Source organism: Chamaea fasciata, unplaced genomic scaffold, assembly GCF_029207755.1.
Source record: "Chamaea fasciata isolate MVZ Bird 193981 ecotype frontalis unplaced genomic scaffold, bChaFas1.0.hap1 SCAF_1, whole genome shotgun sequence".
In the NCBI taxonomy this organism is placed as follows: domain Eukaryota; kingdom Metazoa; phylum Chordata; class Aves; order Passeriformes; family Sylviidae; genus Chamaea; species Chamaea fasciata.
The window spans coordinates 78660504-78685729 of NW_027094086.1; the positions used below are offsets into that span (position 1 = coordinate 78660504).

A 25226-nucleotide genomic window follows, 5' to 3' on the forward strand; every position below is an offset into this window, starting at 1 on the left:
CCTTCTCTATCCATAATGATGGAGCTCCTTCACAGAAAAAAACCAAGAGCCCATAAGAAAAAGATAATTACCTTAAATAAAGGTTCTTCCAACCCATTTCAGATGGTAGTTGGTTTGTTCATTCAGAAGAAATTTGAAAAATAAACCATAGTATCATCTGTTGTGGTTTTGCATTATTAAATCTGTTTCTGTCCCACTATGATAGCAACCGCCTTACATATATCCAGTGCTGTGTAGCAGAACATACAGCTCATTTTGATTGCACTTCCTCATACTGTTCTTTACAAACATAAAAATGGGTGAGTCAGATTGAGCAGTTTCATGCCTATGTTTCTTGTTTAGTCTCTCAGTGACAGATAAATAATGAGTAAAAGACACTGAGACAACCTTAGCCTCTTGACAGCTAGTCTTTCTTGTCTTTCATCTTAAACCTATTTTTCTTCTGTGGCTTTTAGAAAAAGAAGGGTGGAGAATAGGAGGGAGCACAGTCTGGTCTTATTCTTTGAAAACAATGAGTACCAAGAATGAGGTGTGATGACTACGCAGCCCAATTTTCTGAGATTTTTAACACAGGAAAAGCAAATTAAACCTGATTGTAGGATTTTATCCTGCTGGCTCTGAACTCAAAGTTGTCCAGCATAACTCTGGATTATGGGTAGGGTGTTTTTTTTCTTTTGGGTTTTTTTGGTTTTTTGGGTTTTTTTGCTAGGATTGGATTTCCCTTGTCCATGTAACCTTTTCATCAACAGACCTATTAGAGTAAAGCAGTTGCGTAACTTTAAAATATAATTTTCAGACAACTTTGCAGCAAAAAATCTCAGCCCAAAACCTGACAATTTGAGAAGAGCAGGAATTGAAAAGAGGAGTTTTATTTATGCTGTAAAAATTCTAATTTGTTGTTATGGAAGTTTTATCTGACCTTATGCCAGTCTGAATGGCTTTTTTTGACAGACAGGTGTTTTCTGCTGATATGACTGTATTACATTTCAACGTGATGTGCACTAGGATGCCAAAAGTTTCCTTATTGGGAGGCTGTCTAGATCTGTTTGAGACCTATCTGTTGATTGCAAGAAGCAATGGGGAGAGGAAAGAGGGAGAGATTTTTTGACCACCTGGCAATCTGCCTGCAGTACTTTGTAGTTCACATGCACTGGGACCATGAACACAAGCAAAGAAAAAACTTTAGTATTCTTGGTCATATTTGCTCTTACGATTCACAGCAACAAAAATACAGGAAGTTTACAGACACTGTGCAGGTTAAAAGATTCACTATATGATCCATTGTAATCTATTTTACATGGGATAGTTCTCAGGCAGACTGGAGTAAATGCCTTGATTTTTATGAGCTTGCTTTGGATTTGTACCAGAAATACATGTGTGTGTTTTATTGTTGTTTTTAGTTTGTTTGGTTTTTTGTTTGTTTGTTTTTGTTTGTGGGGTCTTTTTTGGTTTTGTTTTTGTTGGGTTTTTTTTCACACCATATACCTCATCCCGTTGTTCTCCAATGCTGCATTCCTGGTACTGTGTTCCATTTTGCTGATGAAAGATTTATTGCCTGATGAAACTAATTGCAAGGGATTATGCAATGCTGTATGGCTGTTTGAGAAATCCAGCAGTTTTACATGACTATAAAATGAGCCTTTTACAATATAATTAAAATAATGACATCTTTGTCCTAATTACTTTATGGGTTGACTGATATGCACACATGCATGCATAAAATTATTAGCACAAATAAAAATGAAAACCGATCTGCCAGCCTTGGTCATTCAGAAATCATATACAACAAACACAAAATCACACACAGTCTAGTGATTTAGAGAGAGGCAATTAAAAAGCAGACAGAATTTGCAGTGCTTAGCCCTTCTTATGGATGTAGCAGGGAATTTTTAATCCATTCTGCTTTTCCCCCTGTGTGTAAACATATATAACAGAACAGTGATTCAGTCTGTGACTGAAGATGGAAATTATACCTTGGGGTGTAAGTTTATCAACACTGTATAAGGTCTTTGCTCTAAGGAGATGGGTTACTGGAAAAATATATCTACAAATATATATCTATATCTATATATCTATAATACAGATATATTTACAAATATGTATGTTTATATATAAATGGATCTTCCTTCCCCAGACTTCCAGAGCTCTGACCAACTGTGTTAGAATGGAAGAGTTAAGACCAACTGAATTTCAAGCCAACAAGATGGCCCTCTTTTCTGGGTGTTACAGCTACCTCTGAAGCAGAATCTATTGACAGGTTTGCCCTTCCATTTGGCAAGAACAAAATTCTTCTGGCATAGGAGTACAAATACCAGCAGTTAGGAGATGCTGATGGTAACCCTCTATATTCACAGGTTTGTCATGAAAGGGAAAAATGTTCTGTCATCTTTAAAAAATATCAGCTGCTGCAATAACCACTGCTTTTCATGACTGCTTCCTTTCCTCTTCTTCCAGTCCCTGTCATCGTCTTTGAGGTGCTTAAATAGGTTCATTCTTCCTAGTGTTCACTTTTAAGAGGCTTTTGGGGATTCTTGTTTGTTTTTCTTGGGTTTATTTTTATATTCTTCTTCTCTGTCACAGTTTCCAATTTCCTTTTAGGGAAGGAAGTCTCTTGTGCTATAATTACCAGTGTTTTCTCTTTTTAAATTAATGTATATTCTGAGAAGCTGCTTATGTATGGTTTACTGAAACCTTCATATTCAAGGTTGCTAAAGTAAATGCTTTGCAATGAGAAATCCCAAATTCCTTTATCTTGGAGATATTTTGCTTCATGCTAGTGTACCTTTTTTTTTTTTTTTTTCTTATTTTAATACCTTTTGATACTTGTTATATTGAGGTACAACTTTCATGAAACTACATCTTCAGTTTTAACTGGAGAAAACCAAAAGCCCCACAAAGTGGTTTGAGCTGCTTAAAGGACAATTTGTTACTAAATTAATTGATTGTGTTCATAACTGAGGAGGTTTTGAACTGTAGGGATTTTTTTTTTTCCTTTTTTGTCTTAGACATTTTACTCCAAGCTTTCAAAATCTGATGTTTTAGCATTAATTTGAAACAATTGTACATGGAAGTGTCCTCTGAATGGATATCATTAGTATGCCAGTGCAAACCATTCTGTTTTAAGGGGGAAGCAGAAAGAGTGTTGTTTGCTTTTACTTTACCACAAATGAAATGGATGAAAGAGCAAAAACCACATAGTGTGAGCCCAGAGCAGTGTAGGAGAAGAGAGTCAATGTGGCTGTCTTTTATGTTATAATGATCATAGCAAAAATAACTTTAGACAGATAACTGAATACTTTTGGGCTCTATGGAGCAAATTAAAATGTTTAAAAGCTATAATAAATGAATGAGACTTATCTGGTTTTAAATTTCACCAGCAATTATAAGGAAAGGAGAAAGCAAATTGATTACTCAGTAGATTCGAAACAATTTTTGTTTGTTTGTTTTTTTCTCTTCCAGGTTGTGGGATGTTTTTTCCTGATATCTGCTCTAGAGTTGTGAGGATTCTTTTATATTCACATGTGTTGCTGCTCCAAGGAAATCTTATTAATTAGAATAGCTGCTGAAACAACTCTGGAAAGTAAGGGAGGAGTTTCTTCTGAAGTGTACTTATCTGAAGTTCATCTGATAAGATACCATATCTCACTGTTCCAAAGTCCAGAGAGAAAGAAATCCATGACATACATTTTCATTCATTTTTTGAAAGTTTCGTATGCACTTTTGTTTACACAGCCTATCATTCCTAGTTGCCTATAAAAATTGAGAACTGAGCTCTTTGGTAGTAATTATAAAGCATGGATATGTTAATATTTTCACAGTTTAAAGAAAGCATAATATACCATGAAATTTTTGAACAGAATTGGGAGGATTTAGACAATGTGGATCCCAGAGTTTCTACTCAGCTTTTCTTTGAAACAGCCGTGCTATGAATACTTGGTTGAGTAGCCGAATCATAATGCCAGTTTTAGAAATATTACAAAATTCTTCTAGGTTTTTTATTTAGTAACTGCATGGTTAAAAGTGTCTATATAAATACTTAGAGTTCTAGATAGGAAAATCTGCCAGTCTTCAATTCAATCTGTTGTAATAATTTTGTTCGTAATCTCCATGATTTAAAAACAAGTCATCAAAAAGTGGAGGGAGACTGGGTAGTCTTTCTGTCCTCCTTATTTTAGTTGATAAACACTTGTGGCATTTCTTAACATCCAGGTAGATCTGGAGTGGCCTGTTATGACTTAAATTGGTTCAGCTGTGAGTGAGAGACTGTCATCAGTGTGTTTGCTCATCTTGATATTTAGGACAATGAACTTCAGAGAAAAAAAGGATCATTAATTTTCTAGTTCAGCAATGTAAGTTTGAGCCTGCCCTTTCCTGTCAGAATGAAGGAGTGCTCAGCTTTTTCTTTTTTTTTTTTTTTTTTTTTTTTTTTTTTTTTTTTTTGGGAAAATTCTATTTCTCTTCCTCTCAGTTTCCCTGATTAGCACAGAAGTATAAATAAGCTTCAGCTCTGTCTCTCACAGACACACAAATGTGTCATAAAGAAGCAAGGTACCCAAGAAAGAAAGCATGGAAACTGAAAGTGTCCATTTTCATACACTATGTAGGTCATAGCAAATATCTTCTCAATGATTTTTATTGCATAAAATTGCACAGATCTTAAAGTAGGAAGAGCAAGAATTATTCAAACATTTTCCCAGTTGAATGTGAGCATGGAGTATGGTTCACTAGTTATCCAGGCAAGGAAAGTCAGCTTATTTTGACCTCTGCTGGAAGCTTAGATGATACCTTAAAAAATTATGTTTATAACATGATTAGCTACATGTGCTTTTCTGAACTTGGAAGTGTTGATGTGTGTGGACTATTACCATTCTTCCACAACATTTGGTAGATTGGATTTTGCATTGGATTGGATTGCATTTTGTATGGAGTCAAGTAGTATACATTTACATGAGCATACACCAATACAAATGTGCATAACAAAGATAGTTTCAAGTCTGTTGCTTTGCACCGCATTTTAAAACTAAACTCAGGTGTCATATTATTAGACTTTGTTGACATCTAGTGGCCCCCAGAGCACTAGCAAGCTACTTAATTATATATATGCAGAAAGGAAGTCTGCAAGTAGAGCAAAAATATTATGGTACTCTGTAATTTTTACTTCTTTTTTTCCTGATCCTGATAATAGATCCGAAAGAGACTTGAAAATAATTATGCTTTTTTCATACTCCTTGTGATTGCTTGAGACCTTCTATTACAGTTTGAATAGTTCTATTCTTCAGACTTGTTACCCTTTGAGAACTGAAAGATGAATCTTTAGTAATCAAAACCTCTCTCAAACTGAATGCCCAGTAGTATTTCATCCTTCACTGTGTTTAGCTTTACTCAAATTTTTCATTTATATATTTTTCACTACAGAGAAGATGGCATTAAACTCAGTTTTAGTTTTATCCTATTTCATTTTAATCATTCAACAAAAATGATTATCCAGAATTTTCATTAGATTACCTGCAAGGCCCTTAGTAGGTGGCTAAAAGGATGTTCAGAGGAACTACAGTTTATTAGATGGTAGTCAGACATGTTGATGTGGTTTCTTGACTGTAGCCCTGAAACCACATCTAACATTTTAACATTGGGCATGATGTAATTTTTCTCAAAAAATAGCTGCATTTGAAAATCCATATTACCTCTCTTTTTTACTTTGTTTTTTTGTGGTTTTAGCTACAGAAAGAACAGATGTCTTCCTATTTCTCCTATTGAAAACTTACACTATAAAATTTCAAAAATTCAGTTTTTTGTATCATGTGGACTCTCTGTTCACTCTTTCATGCTTTCATTTTAAACTAACGTCATAAGAATAAAGGCTATTTTTCCATACTCTTTAATGAGATTGTAATAGCCATTGTAGAAAAGAAGAAAATTGTAGGTTGTTTTGTGTTATTCAACTGTCTTTGAAAAGCTGGGCAAAAACCCCAGTCTGATTTATGTCTTTCTGTTCTTCTGCCTCCATCAAAATGAGAATTTATTTTATAATTAATTACTTCTTTTAGTTAAGACTACAGGGAAAATTCAACTTCTGTGGGAAATAGCATGTAGCAATCATACGTGAGTTATATGTGTGTTTTACTTGAGTAAACAATTTGACTATTCTGGCACTTCATAAATTCATGTAAAACTTAGTGATGAAGAGTTACCCTCTTTACAGAAATAGAAGCTGAACAACTTCTGTTTATGTGCCTCAACCCTTTTCTGTTGTGTAACTTGCATTTATCTTAGCTCCTATGCTTAGCTGGGTATTTTACAGTTCCTGATTGCCTCATATTTAAATATTAGCCAAGCAGATAAGTAATACTTGTTTAGTACTGGAAAGGGAGTGATAATACCACTGTATAGAATATTTTGGGCCAGAACAGGTATTATATAGTTTTATAAGAAGCAATGCTTAAGCAATTAATTGGTAAAAGTTTCATAGTATTTGTTAAAGTTAAGCTGTGGTTTCTAGAGGGCTGTTTAAGGGAGTTAATGCTTCTCTTAAGAGTTAAATGACAAAACCACAGAGCTCATAAGAGAGTTGCCAGTCTCAGGAATGGTATTATCTATTTAAAAGCAATGTGAATAATATTTGTTATTGTTATATATGCTGGAAATAGTGGTGGTGATGGGCTGGTTCAAAAGAACAAGCCCAGTTAGCACAACAAAGTGCTCAAAGGTCTGTGCAAGCTACTACTAAAAATTCATCAGCGTGTAAACCTTTCAATTCAGATTTTTAATACACCTGCAAACTCCAGTTTTTCCGTGCTTCATTTCTATCTTTCTTCACCTGTTTTCTCTTTTGTCTTATAATACAAGCTAAATAGGGAGTACAGCAGTACTTTATTCATACTGGGGGTAACAACCTTCACTAAGCAAACAAGCAAAAACAAAACAAAAATCTTGGTTTTGTTAGGGTTCATAGACAATACTGCATGCTCCCAATCATCCAGAATGGAAATGCTTCCCACATGTGTCATAGGCTTGAAGAAAGATGAAAGCAGTTCTGTTCTCTGGATTATAATAAGTAATTTTTATACAACGGGCAAGTTGTGAAATTTTAAAAAAAGTTATGCATTTGAATAATTTGTGCTTTAGTAGGTACCAATGAATCATTTAATCACAGAACTCCACTAGTTCAGAAGTTTAGAGGTTAGTGCTTAGCTTAAAACTACTGAGATTTAATATATTATTTCTTAAGACTACTTAAATCACTTCCTTCTTACCTAAATAATCATTTAAAAAATCACATCTTTAGAGGCAATTTAGTAAACCACAGGAATACTCATGTGCTTGATTTTTTTTTTTTTTTTTTTTGTATCCTTTTGGAGCATTTTTTGGTCAAGGTTTTCTGAATCCTTAGATGTCTTTTGCCACCAAACATCTCCAAAATGGAAGGGAAATACTTGAATCTATTTATGTTGTTTTCTATCATTGAAAAAAAATGTATTCCTCCCTTGATCAGTTCATTTTATGCCTTGAATGTGCACCCATAGGCAACTAGGAACTTTCCCACAAGAGAATGTGATTTACAGTGAGAGTGTTATCTTAATTTGTATTGCATTACAGGTGATTTTTTTAGTATGTCAACGGACAGAATCCCCTCATGTCATTCTGCCAGCCATTACCTTTTTATCCTCTAAGGACCCCTCTCAAGCATTCTCTGTAAGAGTGTTCTAAATTCAAAGTATTTCAAAATTCTTCAAGCTCAGCATAAACTTCTCTTTGTTACTATTTCAGTTGCTGGGCTTGTTTCGTCTATGACCCTCCAGTATTAATATGTTTCATGTGTGGATCACAAGAGGCGTTCTGCTCGTTACCTGCAATCATGCTGCTAGAATTGGAAGAAATTTGCTGCTCTGCTGTCCTGGAAATTCAGATCTGGCTTCTGTCAGATGGTCTTCCTCATAACAATTCTCAGTATTATTTATTTCTCGCCCTTTTTTTTTTTTTTTTTTTTTTTTTTTTTTTTTTTTTTGTAAATTTGCAAATTAATTTGGAACAGTTAGCTGATTTGCTGAACTTAAAACATTTGAAATTAGTTAGCAGCATATCCATTGCCACAAGATCACACCTCTTCGTGACTGGGTTTTGGTGGTAAAAATCTGATCTGTTGTTTTTCTGACTCTCAGTTTTCTGACTTGTCAGGCCAACTCTGTTTACTTTCTTTTGTCTTAGCAGGCGTTTGGTATATTTAGGATATAAATTCTTTTTTGATGAGTGTTCTGATGCTCTTTGATGTTCCTATAAGCTGAATGACATTTCAGAGTAAACTTAGCTTATTATCTTTACATTTCTAGTTATAGAAGTTACCTATGTCATTCATCTGTGACTATTCTAAAGTTTCATAAAGAAAATAATATGATTTGATATAAGATAAAATCATAAAGTTTATCTAGTATTGCTATGAATCCCAGTATTCCGGAGATATTGGAGCAAAGAAGCAGATGGCATCTAACATAAATACTTCACACCCACTGTTAAGAGATAAAGTAAGAGGATTCATAATCTCTGAAACTTCCCACAGGGCCTTAATGTATGAAGAAAGAAATATAAATTATAAAGGGGCACATATAAGGAAAGTGTGCAGTAGAGGACATGAGTCTGAAATGTAGAGCATTTAGTTTAATGAACTGTTTTGCTGTAACTCTGATAGTATTTGAATACGCACTTGATCACTAACTCCTGCAGAGAATGCAATACATGAAGGAATGCATTGAACTGTCAACCAGTAGGTGCAATGAATCTATATGTAACTGAAGTCTGACTATGCCTGATTCTTGTACTTAACTTGTACTTAACTAATCAACAAGCCAAACAATTTGTAAAAACAAGCATTTCATTTTGGAAGGCAAGGCATAAGAGCATTCTTCTTGAGAATTAATGGAACTTTCAGTGCAGCAAAGTACAGTCATTTTATTTATTGGATGTTAAATTTAATAATAAAATTATATAAGAAATGTAATTTTTCTTATATTCTCCCCAGAAGTGCTAAAGAAAGGAGTAATGAGTAGGCTGAGATGAGAAAGCTATAAGGCAAAATAGGTTAAAGCTATCCTCAAAAAATATTTTCCAGTCTTGTTTGTGGCAGGAACACTTCATTTCAAGTACTTGGGGGCTGGTAGGGTGTGGTGTGAAATTTTAACTTCAGAGTACTTCTAGTGGAGTTTATAAGTGGTTGAGAGATTTGGACTTTTTAATGTTAGGTTATTTTAAGGTGTAATTCCCCTTTTTTTTTAGTAATGAGGACAAAACTGTACAGAAGTATGGTACTATTTTTTCATCTTAACTTTTATGGCTGAAAAGACTTTTTTTTATATGCTTCATACTCTAACCAGTAGACAGTCAGTGATTATGCTTCCAAGCTAAGGGCAAACTTCTATCAGACTTCTGGCATTTTCATGTTAGGTATCCTACATTGTTTCCTTTGTACTCATTCCCTTACCTTTTAGTCAGTGTTTATTCAGTTTTACTTAGTGTTTCACTTTCCTTTCTGGCACCATCATCATCTCTGTGCTCATCAGCTAGTAACTAGTTTGTGCTTAACTTACAAAGACTGCCAGCTAAGACATCAGATTGGGCTGTAGAAGAAATATTAGGCACACTGGGATCAGTAAAGCCACTTGGAAAACTGGTGGGCTAATCAGCATCAGACAAAGTGGGCTTATCCTTGTATACTGTGGTAGTTTTGTTAAACTTATCAGGGTTTGGGTTTTTTTAAAATATGTTTTATGTGTTTTTGAGGTTGGGGGGGTGGGGTTTGTGGAGATTTTTGGAGGGGGAAGGTGATGTAACTTAAGGAACATAAGGATACTTCGTTTCATTTATATAAGATAAGGTCACTGAATATCCTAATGACATCTCTGATTAGATGATTGATAGCAGATGAGGAAGCATAAGACCTGCTGCCTATAGGAACAAGATACATCAGTACTTCTTAGTCTTTGTCACTACAAGATGTATTCATTCTATTCTATTCAGATTTACTGAATAGAAGTACAGATATCTTGCATAAAATTATATACTAAATATTTCAGCATTATGTTGTTTTCTCGATTTAGCTAGGATTCCCATAAATACTGACCAATTGATTCAATAATATGGCATTATCTGTGATTCTATCACTACCACAAAAATACAGATCCTCTATTTCTCTTAAATGAAACCACTTTGGCATTTGTGTGCCAGATACCTTGGTCATGTTTAACAACAGAAGACATTTTTACCTTAAATTTAAGGGCTAGCTTGATCTTCTGCAGATGAAAGCCTGATGTCGTGGTTTAACCCCAGCCTGCAGTGTAGGCAAGGCCCACACTCGCTCACTCCCCCACCTGAAGTAAAACTGGTAGAGAATCAGAAGGGTAAAAGCTAGAGAGCTCCTGGGTGGAGGTAAAAACATTTTAAGAGGGAAAGCAAAAGCCATGCACACAAGCAAAGCAAAACAAGGAGTTAATTCACTGTGTCCCATGGGTAGGCAGATGTTCAGCTGGCTCCAGGAGAGCAGGGCCCCATCACATGTAACAGTGACTTGGGAAGGCAAACACCACCACTCCAATTGTTCCCCCTTTCCTGCTTCTTCCCCATACTTTATATACTGACTATAATATGTGATACAGAATATCCCTTTGGTCAGTTTGGGTCACCAGTCCTGGCTGTGTCTCCTCCCAACCTCCCAAGCACCCCCAACTTCCTCACCAGCATGGCAGTACAAAAAGCGGAAAAGGCCTTGGCCCTGTGTGAGCCCTTCTGAGAAATAACAAAATCATCTCTCTATTATCAACTCTGTGTTCAGCACAAGTACAAAACACAGCCCCACACCAGCCACTTTGAATGAATTAACTCTACCCCAGCCCAAACCAGCACACTGTGTTTTAGACTCTGTTCAGCAAGTTCTGACATGTTAACTCTTCTTTATTGGACTTCAGTATCTCGGATGGAAGACAGTTATTTAAAATTTCCACCTGGGAATGAGGTAGTGCTCAAAAGGATAAAGTAAAGGAGGGTTTTTTTCATTAGTAACTACGCTTCTGACAAGTCGTCTACTGCAGCAGGATCTGCGGTACAGCTCTAATGAAGATCCTAAATGGTGTTAGACCCTGAGTAATTGCAAAGAGGGGCTGCAATTGAAAAGCTGTACTTGGATAGAAGTATTCAGTAATATGAGTGGTGCATCATGTTCCTTGCAGGAGAGGTGCTTCCTGTTCCTTCCTGTTCCTCCTCATGCTCTCAACTAAATGAATTTCAAAAGAGTAGGATTTTTTCCCTATATGACATGTTGTAAAGCTTCAATGAGATTTGCTTGTCAGAACTAGAGTGTACACTGCATGTTTAATGTTAAGAGAAAGGATATAATGTATTCTTTGTCACATATTTGCTGTATTACAGGATAGTATTACACATCTGCTTTGCTTTTCAGATCCTTTGTAACTATATCTGACACTCTAGAAAAAATTCACTTCATCATATGCATGTCGCCGTATCTTGGGAACCAAGGAGCTACATCACCAAAACACAAGCAGTTAATTGGAGAGCTACAAGACAGAAACATGAATATTTTCACAACACTACACACTACGTAGCAGCAGATAGGTCCCATGCTAAAAGCTGGAGACTTGGTTGCTATTGCTGCAACAAACAACAGGGTGTGTTTTGTTGTTGTTTTGGGGCTTTCTAAAGGTTATAATTTTTTGGTTTTGGTTGTTGTTGGTTTGGTTTTTGGGGGTACAGGAAAAGGTAGGCCTTGCAATTCTACTTTGAAGTATCTTCTCTGAAGAATTTCTGATTCTAAGTGTACCAAAATGTTTCACTCTTTGAGGCGTTTAATGCAACATTGAACACATCAACTTTCTGTTTAATTCTCAAAAAAGAGGTAATCTGGATTTTGTGCAGTTTTTGCAACTGAATGTGTGCCTATCTATGTATATGTATCAAGGATCACTCTCTTTTTGCTTATTTAGAAGACTTATAATTCAGGAGAGTTTCAAATTTCAGAACAAAAATAGACTGTCATTAACTAATAATACATACGGCTAATAATTAGTTCCTATGCAGTATCCATTATTGCCATTTCCATGTAGAACACAATTAGTCCTTTAAGACTTTGTCTACAATGACATACGAATACACTACTTCAGGGAGTTGTTGCCATAAAGTTAACTCTGATGGCTGTGGTCGTTGGTGGGTTTAGCTGTGAAGATAAAAGTAATGAAGCTTGAAAGCTCTCAATAAGGGAACTGCTGTGGGCTATTACTTTATTCCCCTCCTTTCCAGTTTTTATAGTTTATGTTCCTCAGTTTCCTACAATGAAAAATAGTCAGGATCTAACTGCTTCTGACATAACTCATCTTAATCTTTTTGAAGAAGTACTCATTCTGGAGTCATTTGTCATTCATTTTCCTCCTTTGTTCTGCAGGATCATTCTGGCTGCCCCAGACAACTCTCGAAAGAATGTTTTACCAGGCATCTTTTCACTCATTCTTGGTTCTGATCTTGCAGATTTTAGTATGTGCATAACTTCCTGTGCCTTGTTTGCACAGCTATCCCTCAAGTCCCCGTTCATTTTTATGGTTGCTCAGTGTTTTTACTTAGTGACATTACAGCGCTAACAAAAGTTTACGTACTGTCATGGGTTATACATATTTCTATGCCTTGGTTCTAAGAAAGCTGTGGTGGGTTTATCTTGGCTGTCTGCCAGACGCCCACCTACCTGCTCTTTTATTGCCCCCTCCTCAACAGGGGGAGAAAATACAGTGGAGAAGTTCATGGATTCTCAAAAGGACAGGGAGATTATTGTTTTGGGTTAAAAAGATTCAGCTTGGGGAAATTAATTTAATTTATTGCCAGTTAATGATAGAGTTATGAGAAATAAAAATACAACCCAAAACACATCTTTCCACCCTTCTTTTTCCCAGACTCAATTTCACTCCTAATTATATTGCCTTCTCCCCTTTCCCAGGCAACACAGGGAAGGGTAGAAGTTTGTGGTCAGTTCTTAACACTTTGTCCCCATCACTCTTTCCTCCTCACACTGCATCCCTGCTCCATGTTGTGTCCCTCACACAGAATACAGGACAGGTGTCTGCTCAGACATGGGCCTTCACAGTCTGCAGAGGGACAACTCAACACTGCCATATTCTCTGAGAGCTGCAGAGGAATCCCTGCACCACTGAGTGGACTTTCTTTTCTTCTCCTCCTCTTTCTCCACTCAGCTCAGAGTCTACCCAGTTGTTTCTGTTATGTTTTTCTCACTCTTCTTTTATAGCAGCTGTACAGAATATTATTACTCTTTCTTAAAATTATATTTCTTGGGGGAAAAATAAAGTGTTACCACCACTGCTGATTAGCTAAGCTTTAACGGTCCTCCTCTCACAGAAGTCACCCCTGCAGCCCTCTTCACTGTCAAAACCTTGCCACATAAATATAATACAGAAGAAAATGTCAAGTATATTGTGCTTAATCTGCTTCTGCTTCAGGAGTGCACAATGCTTAACTGAGAAGGCAGTCAGGACTCAAGACAGAAAGTCACTTGTAAGTGGTTACTGAACGTTACATCAAAGAGCAGTGAGCTGACACACTTGAGTGATTTTCTTTGCCCTGAACTCAGACAAGACATGTGAAGAAGTGTGGGAGCAAACATAAATACTGTGGCCTTCACTTAGTCTTCATTTTATTTCTGCTGAGGATCACTAAACTTGGCTCCCACCTGTGGAAGAACAATAGCCAGTCTGTACAATATTAAAAAAAAAAAAGAAAAAAAAAAAAAAAAAAAAAGAAAAAAAAGAAGAAAAAAATCAAACCCAGACAAATTGGATCATAGAGGATAAAAGGATATTATCATCATTTTATTTAGGTGACAGAAAACATATGAGACTTTCCAAACAGTAACCAGTAAGATAAGAACTGCATGTAGGACTTGTTTGTTTGTACTTCTGCAAAGATCTAAAAATGAACATAAACTGTAGTGGCCTTTTCTGGGCTATTCAGTTTCATCCTATCGGGTGCTTATGGCTAATATTACTTGAAGTTTTCAAATCATTTGAAAATAAATTGCATTGGGAATTATTCATTTAAGAACAGAAAATCACATTGAATAAGGAATTGGGCTGTATATTTTATCATTAGCCATCCAACCTTTAAATGGTATGGATACACACCAGTCAAATATAGCTATATGTCTACTTTATCTCTTCAATACCATCTTAGTTAAAGTGATTTCATCACTATCGTAATTAGGTATGTTATCCTATTTATTCACTAGTCTTCCTATGGCGTTCCTGATTTCACTTTTACTGAACTGAAATTACAGTATACCTTTTCTAGAACTAAGGAAAACAAAAGTTTGCATAATCAGGTTTCATACAGCACCCTTTCATCTTTGATGGCCAAGTGCCTGTACAATCTGTGAAAAATCTGTACATGTGGGGACTTGTTCTTTTTGATAGAGTTGTTCTTTATTCAACCTTGAATTTGCAACAGATGTGCACCCAGGAGCTATATTTTCATGACACAGAAACAAATCCCTCTAAATTTTTGCTATTTGATACACCAGTATTTCAACTTTTTTCTCTTCAGATATTTTCAGACTTAGAAACTATTTGGTTAAATTGTATTTGATAATTCAGTCATATCTTCTGATCCTTGTTAACTTTTTTTAACACCTTAATGGAACTTGTAGGGAAGAAAATGTTTTCTATTTGTTTCCTTTAAAGGAAAACAAGTAAGGGTTTCAGATGCTTTTATAATTAATTTAGAAGGTAAATTATATAAGTCTGCTTTTTATGGCTTTTTTTTTTTTTATTTCTATGTACATTGTAGTAAAACAAACATACAAACCGAAGGAAAAAAAATCACTGTGCATTAGGCATATTTTGTGAGGCCTTCACTTAAAATTTAGAGTTCAGTAAGAGTTGCTGTAGCTAACCTAGTTTTTCTGAATAAACTGTGAGTTTGAGCTTCATATTCAAATAGAAATATTTGCATCTGCAAATGGGTATAATCCATTTACCGGTGAGTATAGCCAGCTGTTCTCTGAAATCCCACTGTCCCATATGCAAATGTAAAATTTACTTGCTTTCCTTTGATGTTGCTATTGGAATTTAGGAGGTGTGATAAACGTAAATCAAAATGCTATGACTGTGGAAAACAGCAAAGTAGCCAAAGCTGTTCTGGAACAGAATAATTAAAGGTAGAGCTTCAAAATGAAAGATTGAAGAGAAATATTTAAAATTCCTTCCATCTCTGGAGGGAGAAGGATTGTCTTTAGTTACTGGGATAAAAGATAACAGTCTGTCATGGTTTTCAGAGTACTGACTGTACTCAGGTAAATGGCTACGCCTTTGGGGGATAGAAGGGAGTAATCCTTAGAGGTTCAAGTTTTTTGGTTGGTTTTGGTGGGTTTGGGTTTTTTTTTTTTATTTTTTGGGGGTTTTTTTGTTTGTTTGTTTTTGTTTGTTTGTTGGTTTGTTTGTTTTTTCATATGACAGCCTGAGTAAAACCTCTTAATAATATTGGAGTCTAATGGTCATCTTTACAAACTCCCCCAGAAAGTTTTACAAAGAACATGCAGGAACATGCTATTTGGCTTCTTAAGGGAAATAATGATGTAGAAGCATGTTATTAGCTGCACATAAAATAACTGTTTGGGTTTTTCCTCAGGATGCAGCTTTCAGGGAACAGCCACCTGCTCCAGCCTGGACTCTTCAGAGGTCACAGCACAGATACCTGCCCCACCCAGAACCACAAGAACACCCCTGCTTGGATTTAGCCCCGGCTGTTCCACACGGGGCCTGTCTTGGCAGACCCCCAGTGCTGCCACTGGCACCTGATAAGAATACTTTTTAGTATAGAAACCTTTAAAATTCATCTGAATTGCAAGTTATATTTTTAATAATTTTTTAGAAAAGGTTGGATATCTCATTTTTCTTCCCTCTTTTCCCTGTTTTTACACACACATGCTTGCAATTTCAAGGTCTAGTTCAGAACTTTCCAGAGATAATTTTGGATGTTTTTACCAAGTACAATAGATTGTTACAGCTTCTGTGAGTCTTTGTAGACTCACAGACTTTGTAGTCTGGTGAAAATGCTTTTCCCTGTGTGGTGGCTACTCCAGGCCAGACCACTCCTTTCGTGCTGTTCCTCATTCAGGAGGTACTCGGCTGTCATTTAGCCCAGGTTACTCACAGGAGACTTGCAGTGCTTCTCAGGGTGATGTGTGGTGTAGAATGATAAATGTACTGAAACATTCATCAGAAGACATGGGGAGATTACAAGAGGGAGAATGTGTGAAAACACAGGGAACAATTTTTTTTCTAGCACTGCTATTTTTTTGCATGCCTTTAAGTTCAAATGAAACCTGTACCTAGGCTTTCCTTAGTCAAGTACTTTATTGTTCAGTGTCACAGCTTAATGAATGAACAACACCAACAATTTTTTTTTTTTAATTATCAGGTCTGTTTTGTCCATTAGTTCTGCATCAAATTCAGCTGGATTAAAAAGGATTCTTTCATATTCATCTGCCTTTTCATTAGTATGTCTTTGTCACATTATTCAGTGTGTGCATTAAATACTTCTGGTTTTTGTCTGTTTTATCTGCAATGCTGAGAACTCATGCAAATTCCTGAGCCCTGCCATTTTAAGTAAGCATTAATGCTTCTTGTTAGTGGCAGCAGTGACTGTGACAAAACATTTTTTTGACATGCTAGTAGAGAATGTATAGTGCTTCTCAACATTTCTTATGATTGCTGTAAACTAAATTTTGTTGTATTCACAAAGGCTCTTCAGAAACCTGAATTCTGCAGGGAGCTCTAAAAGAACTTATAAATTCACCGTGTTTTTCTTTTAGTTAAAAATGGCATCATTTCAGAGTAAAAGTATTTAAGTCAATAGTAGACTTGTACTAACAAAAAAAAAATTGAAGTACCTGATTATTTTGGGCTGAGAATTTGAAACCATAAATGTTGATGTCTCATTGTCAGTTATGAAGCCTGTCCTGCTAAAATAGCTAGTTTTTGTGGACTACTATTCCTACTTTAAAAAGTGGGTTGAACACTCAATGTTTTTGTGAAGTTTATAACCAAAATGATGAAATCTACTTTCTACAAGTATTTTGTTATAATTGGTTTACCTTCCAGTGCTCTTCTGTTCTTTACACCGCAGGCTATATGGCTGTATGGCTATAAAGAAAGACCATGTTCCTGATAGGAAAAATGAAAACTTCTGAGCTACTTTAAAAACATTTTTATATTAAGATATTAGCATATCATTTAAATTGATATTTTTAAAGGTCTGCAAGAGAAAATAACACTAATAAGGAGTGGTTTGAAATTCTAACCTTCATGAAACAATGCAATGCCAACTGACTGCCTTTGAAAAATATACTTATGAAATAAAAAAAAATCTGTTTCTAAAATGAGCTCTTTGATCTTCAGAAAAAAAAAGTTCAGAGGGCTTTGGTATCAAAGCAAAACAGCAAAATGTCTTTTCTGTCCTTGCATCACAGTAATTCCTTTCTGACTGTCTTGATTTTATCTGTGAAATAGAGGGAGAAAACTGGTTGCTGCATCAGTAACCATCAGTTGATTTGATACGAGGGAGTAAAAGACTTTCTGAGAGTAAAGGACGACACAGATAAATCGAGGAGGAAAGCAATATCAGCATCTAGAAGATCAAGCATAAAGTTAACACAGAAATTTGGAAGTAAGAAAAAATGAGAGTACTACTGATTGCATGATAAAAGTGAGGAGCACAACTGCCTACTTCTGCTTCTTGAATCACTGAAGAATATATTTATGCATTGTGTCTTCCTTCTGCTTTCTAGTACCATTGCTTTTTCTATGAAAAAAAATGATAATATTTGGGGAGAATACCAATTTTTTAAAGAAAAAAAATAATGCATGCATGCAAAAAATACAAGGTAATATTTCAGAATAATTTTTTAAAAGTTTTGATGTTTTAAAACTATGTGAAACCCATAAGAAAATGTATTTATTTTTGCATATCTCCTTACTGTGTATATGACCCTACAACTTATCTGCCTTCATAAAAAGTCTGACTGCACCTTCTCAATAAGTCCTCCTAGATAATAAAAGCTGCTCATAGTTTCTGGTAAGCCAAGTTGTTCATGTTCTAGATCCTCAGCCACTCCTCACATGGCAAGTGCTTCAGCTATGAGGTGCTTGGTAGCCTGCTGATGATCCCAGTCCTGTTTGTCAGCCTTTGTCAGCTGGGCATAGTATCCAGATATGCTTTCGAAAGTGCTGAAGTAAGAGGGCTAATCCTTTTCGTTGATGTCCTAGCTGTGCACTGATGGACGGTTTCCAGAGTGCTGCTGGCCGTCTCGGCAGCCCTCACTTCTGGCTCACACTCAACTTGTATCTGCCAGGGCCCCTGGTCCCTTTCCTCAGACACAAACCCAAGCAGGCAGGCAGACATCTGGCATGATAGCACCTGGCATTTGATCTTGAAATTCATAAGATTCCTGTTCATCCATGTCTCTAGTCTGTCAAGGTTCCTCAGCATGGCCTTAAGAGCATTGACTATTCCCTCTAATTCTATGTCATTGCAAACCTGGTGGTTCATTCTGCCTTTTCTGTGAGTTTTATAAAGATATTAAATAAGTCATTCTAATGTTGCTTTTCACCTAAGTAGGTCACCAGTGATTGCTTCTTCATTGTTGATGGTAGTTATCAATATGATGTAGGAATCCCAGCTATGGAGTGGGAATATTTTCTTCAGCCATTTTACAAATGGTCAACCCAAAATTTAGTCTTTTTCTAAATTTATTTTGTGTCCTTTTTAATTCTGTGCCCTGTCGTTAAGGTGTTACAATTTACCTATAGTATTGGTATATCATAAAAAATTTACTATAAAAATATAGTATATTTTTTATGATTTTTGCCACTTTAAAGATCTCTAAATACAATTCTGTATCCCTCCTTTGAAGTGCTGAGTATAAATTTTCACACACAAAACTCAGCTTTATTGTATGATTGACACCTAGTAATGTTATTTCAAATTTCCCACTTTCAGGATGACTAAGACAAAAACCATTCTTTTAGTCAAGAAAATTTTAAAATAGGACCCAGTTGTGACTATCCTTTTTTGTTATTAGGGATTTAATTATAGTAGGTATATGACAAAAAAAACCCCACAAACAAAACAAACAAACAAACAAACTTCTCAAGGCCAAGAACTGTTTTTTTATTTACTTAAACATCTTGAGCATGTTCATTTAAACATGAACCTATTTAGTACTTGGAGTATGAAAGATTTTTCAATGTCTCTATGACAAGTGATATTAGTCAATCTTCTGAAAGATTGGATGTGGGGTTCTCTCTTTCTTTCCCTCTCGCTTTTCTGATGCCATCTATTTTCTCATTGCATTTTCAAATAGTGTCTTAACCAAGAGATTCATTTCCACTGCAGAATCACTAGAAATTTAAATGCAGTTGAAATGCTAATATTATTTTTAATATCTTATAAAGCCTGGGAGGTTGTAGGTATTTTTGAATAGGTTCTTAGACTCTAAAAAGGTAAACAATTTCTCTTCCCAGTATTCCAGTATTTGTTTGTTTGTAGAAATGTGGACTTAAAATTCTTGACAGGAACAACGTCATTGTTATTTATCTGTAGAAGGATGTCTCATATGCTTTCCTAATTTGCCTTGAAATTCTGTGCCTAATTATTTAAACTTTTAAATTGCTACTTGTCACTTAATTGCAATTAGCAGAACTCTATCACTGTTACAACTTACTGCTACCCATACTCTTTATTCTTTCCCCAGGTGCAGTACCTTTACTTGACTACCTTTTACCAAGGATTATTTTTTTCAATACCAAATGAGTACCAAGGTGATACGTTCATTTTACATATTCTAGCTTTTCTTTGTGGAGAAATGCTTACAGATATCAGAAAGGTTGTGTAACCTCCTGATTACTGAGTAACCCTCATATATTTAAAAGCATGGGGTTTTTTTCTCCTTTCGGATTCCTGAAACATTCTCATTGCTCATTTTTAGATTTGCTGACTCTTCTTTAGTAATGCATCCATCCAGATTATGGGAAAAAATGTTATTTTCCTTCTTGCATTTCTTCTATTTAGTTAGCATATTGCACAACCAAAAACACCCAAAAGATGACCATTGTAACTTCTTTTATAGTTGTTACCTTTATAGTGATTGTTGTGACTTCAGCTCTTTTATATCAACACTCTTATGTGGATGCTACTTCTGTCACAACTTTCTTGGTACTGGGTGTGACATTTGTTATCAGTTCTCATCAGGCTGGACAAAGACACTAGTCAATGTGTCAGGAAACTCTAATGCTTTTATTTCACAATCACCTTACCTCCAGCAACCAGCCCACTGTTTTAGACTCAAATGTGCTTGCTAACCAGCCCCTGAATTTTTAAACACAATTTTCAAAAGTGGTGGCTAATAAGCCCTGCATTTTTACACTACGATTCAATAAGCTCTCAACTCCCACAATAAAACTCCCACTTCTCAAAGGTACTGGTTCACAATCCTCAATATGCCATTTCTCAAAGGTGCTGGCTAATGAGCCACAAGACACTTCCAAAAGTTCCCAACTCCCACAACAAACTTCAGTCCCAAATATGGGAATATTGTACTCACATTTCACCCAGGTAGAGAGGAGAGAAATAATGGTGGTGAAGAAAGAAAGAAAGAGAACAAAGAAGACCATCAATCCTTAGATCCCATGAGGGTCCTACTGCATGAATGGTCTGGAGCTGTGGTGGCTAGACAAGGAAAGAGAGAGGGGAAAAGAGAGGAAGCTACCCTGGTACATGCCTCGTATGTAAACTAGAGTTTTCATGCCATTTCATTTGTACATGTGCAGCCAACCCTTTTGAGCCTTTCAGGAAGTGAGTCATGGTGCGGGGAAAATCACATGAGTACAAGTCCCAAGGCAGAAAAGGAAGCTGGCTCAGAACAGCGCTGCCCCACTTCTGCGGGACCCTCTCTTCCAATCACAACTTTCCTGTCACAACAGTCAGAATGCTTGAGACAAACATGCTCATGCCTGTCCTCCACAACTTGACTTTCAGCTTCTGTGAAAGGCTTGGAAATTTCTCCTGTGATGGGGAATGGACCCTAAGTATCATCTTATTCTCTTATTTCAAGAAGCATTGATGTTGACATCAAAGATTGAAAGGAGACTTTTGAGAATACAGTAGATACATACAGTAGAAGAGTATGTAAATGTGAATTTGGAAACAGAATTGTTGAGATTATTGGCATTTTACCACTTAAAAAGTATCTGGGATTTTGACTCAAAAAAACTAGCTGACAAAACTAATACTTCAAAAATTACCTGGTGTGTCATACTGATTTGCCTGTTGAATTAAGGAAGTGTGTTTGGGTCTGGCTGAGATGGAGTTCATTTTCCTGTAGCAGCCCTCACTGTGCTGTGCTCTGCATCGGTGACTGGAAAGGTGTTCTTAACACACCAGAGCTTTGGGTACTGCTGAGCAGAACTGGAACAGCAACAGAATCAGCACTGTCTCTCAGCATTCCCCAGATCACGAGGCTGGGAGTGGACAAGATCCTTGGAGGGAACACAACCAGACCAGCTGACCCAGAATAACTGAAGGGGTATTCCATCCCATATGACTACCAGCTCACATATAAAAGCTAAGGAAAAGAGAAGGAAGTGAGGGCATTCACTATTTACAACACTCACCTTCTAGAGCAATTGCTTTGCATGCAGGAGCCCTGCTTCCCAGGGGATTGCCAGACAGCTTGCTGATGGAATGAGGAGACTAAACCTTTAATCTCTTTTTCTTTGCTTGTGCATATGCCATTTTTCATTTTTGTTTTAGTAAATTTCCTTATCCTAAATCAAGTTTTGGGGTTTTTTATTTCCATTTTAATTTCCCTCCCGTGTCCAGCTGAGAAGAAGATGTAATAGAGCAGCTTGGGGCACACCTGATTTCCAGCCAAGGTCAACTCACCACAGGAAGTATAGATGATATCAATATAAGTCTCAAATCTGTACCTTCCATGGCTTTATGCAATTCAGGATTGGTCATAAGGCTTTTTTGAAGACAGCATCAAAGGCAGTGTGATTGTACCAGCTAGAAGCATTCTTAAATACATCAAATTTCAGTATGCATTTGTTTGATTAAAATGTTGCCTCATTCTTGAATGTTATAAAAATTTTAAGAAGTTTAATTAGAAGTGCATGAATTCCAGCATCTGAAGATCTTTTTTCTTCATAGGAAGTCTATTTTGCAGTGTAGTCATGGATCACTGAACAAGGCATATTTGCTAAAGAAGAACTTAGGTAATGGATAAAAGTAAGGGGAGTTTTCAAAAAGACACTTGGAAGATTAAATGCAAATTTGCAATTTCTTATAGTTTGTTTGTTTTTTTGTGGGGTTTTTTTGGGTTTTTTGTTTGTTTTTTTTGTTTGTTTTTTTTTTTTTTAATAGGGTAAATCAAAGTTAGAGCGAGATGTTTAAAAGATGAAGCCCTCAGCTTTAACTGTGGAGGGAAAGAAATAACTGTGTGGTGCTGGAAGAACGGAGTAGTCTGCATTCGCTTCTGCAATTCACTTTTCTTATGTTGTCTATATTAAAATTTTAAAAAGCCAATTCTATAGTGATATATGACTATTTTCATATATATTTTTAATTTTTTAAAAAATGTTTATAAGATTCATTCATAAATATCTATTTTACTTTGTGAGCAATGCTTGAAGCACATTCATTCCAGTTTGTTTCTGTTTGAAACCTTGCCTTGAGAAGAGAACACTTTGGCCAAAAGAAAAGAAATTCTGGTTTTTGCAGGTCTCAGGGTAGCAGGAGCCTGCCTAACCTTCAGAGAGGGATGGAAACTAGGAGAAATAATAAAATGTCTTTTTATCTCTGTGAACCAGGCAAAATAAGTATTTCCTTTAAATGTGAAAAATAAATCATATTTTACTGATGAATTATTTTCAAAATGGTAGTGATAATTTATTGTCTTAGTAACCCTGCAGCAGCATTTTTGGTCTGTTCATTCCAAGCATCCCTGAACACTTCCACTTTGGAGTCAAAAGAAGAATCGGAAAGATATGACAAATAAAAAGGTTTTTCCTCTTTTTTTTTTTTTTTTCCTTACTTATATATGAACACATAGTGTAATTACTTTTCACAGAACTGCCTAATAAAGGACATAAAAACAAAAAAAAAATTAAAAATGTCCATGCTTGAATGATATATTAAGCAAAGTGTTGTATAAAATATACACCAATTTTTAAATTTTAAATCTCTGCTGACAGAGGAAGTCTGTTTGTGCTCTTGTTTTTTGTGCTTTTGGGGTTTTGAATTTTTGAGGGTTTTTTTTTGTTTGTTTTTGTAAGATTGTTTTCTGTTAATGGTATTCAGACTTCAGAAGTCTCTTATAGGCCAAGCTGAGAATCTAATGCTGAAAAGATGTTACTTGCAGAAGAAAAGTCAGTTTCAGGAATATCTAGGAAGCAGTTTGTATCTACAGCCTTCTTTAGCAACCTTCCAGAAATTCTACAAAGATGCAGGATACCTTGACATGATTAATCGTACAACTTCAGGAAAAATAGGCTGATGAAAAGGCTCCAGTGGTTTCTAGAAAAGCTTCAATACCACAAAACGAATAATGCTACATGCCTGCAGAAGCAGTGTCCTCTCTCTGTAAGTAAAGAAAATTATTTTGTTCTGGGATGAGATCAGAGGTTCTGAGAGAACCTGAGCATTTAGGTCACTGCTTTTTAAATTTACATTTAGTTTTTCATGATAGATTCCTGTATGACCATTTAAAGATTGTTGAGTCCACATAAAAGAGGAAGTTGTATTCAGGAGGTATGATGTTTTGAACAATCTCAGTCTTCATGGTATATAGAACTGCCATGATAGGCAAGTTGAATTAATTGAAAGCAGGTTAAGTAGAGCAAGCAATATCAAAAATCCTCCTTTTGGATGCTGGTTTTAGTGCTGATACAATCTGCAGAAGAGTGCTCTAACATGGTGTGGAGGGGAGTTTCATGAACAAGGGAAACCTGAGAGAAATAGAGAGACCCCCCCAGGAGCCTTCAAGTTCCATGAAGAAACTGCAGACCTGTCAGTCTGACCTTAGTCAGAAGGTCAGAGAAGGTCACGGAGCATGTCATCTTGAGTGCCACTACATGACACGCACAGTACAGCTAAGGGCACAGGCACAACAGGAATTCAGGAAAGGCAGGTCCTACTTGACCATCCTGTTCTCCTTCTATGTCAGGGCATCTTAGTGAATGAGGGAAAGGCTTTGGATATTGTCTACCTGGACTTTAGTAAAGCCTTTGACATAGTTTTCCACAGCATTTTACTGGAGAAATTGGATGTTTATGGCTTGAACAGATACATTGTTCACTGGGAAGAATTGGTGGAATGATCGATTCCAAAGAATAATGGTGAATGGACCAGCTGGTGGATGGTCACAAGTGTTTTTCCCCAGGTCTCAGTATTTGGGCTAATTCTGTGTAATAGCTTTACTGGTGACCTGGATGAAAGGATCAGGTGCATCCTGGGTAAGTTTGCAGATGTGTCCTGCGTTGAAGTATATTCTATCACCATCTTCATGAACTGTTGAAACCAGGTGAGGCAGTGCTCCCTGCCTCCTCCACTCTGGTTTATCTTCTGTTGATGGGCCCATCAGCACCTTTGCTACACAGCTCACAGATAACCCCCTCCTGGACTACCTCCTGTTAATGGGCCCATCAGGCCTTATCACATGACTCACAATCCCATTGTGAGATGCTCTGCCCAGAGGGAGGAACTAAGCATTCCAGCCTGGATATAAGCTGAGACTGTGAACACCAGAGGGGCGCTTACCCATTGGATTCCCAGAGGACCTGAGCTACCAGACCTTTCTACAGGATCACTGCTTTAGGAAGACCACCTCATCTAGACTGCTTCCATCACTCCGCTCAGGTTGTATTCTGACTCTGTCACTGTTCTTCTGTATTATTGCATCTATTTTAGTTTACTTTCTTTCCTTTTTTTTTTTCCTATTAAATTGTATCTCTGACTTGGAACCTCTCATTTTTTGGCTTTCAAACCACTACAGTCATATGTCAAGCTGGGCTAGGAACCCAAGGCTGACTTTGGGATTATTGACCACTGTACCAAAGCAGTCTACATACAGTTTTTAGAGCATCTAACCACCTTCCTATAATGCTGTTTGTCGT

The 25226-nt window shown here is 36.3% G+C and overlaps 1 long non-coding RNA gene across 1 annotated transcript in view; it reads left to right on the forward strand.

Moving 5' to 3' along the window:
- Positions 1–7964: 7964 nt before the first annotated feature.
- The window catches only part of LOC136291446 (uncharacterized), a 415408-nt gene continuing 398146 nt past the window's right edge, over positions 7965–25226 (forward strand). The window contains exon 1 of the long non-coding RNA XR_010721541.1: positions 7965–8005. This is a non-coding gene — a long non-coding RNA (uncharacterized lncRNA). The remainder of the gene's footprint in view (positions 8006–25226) is intronic.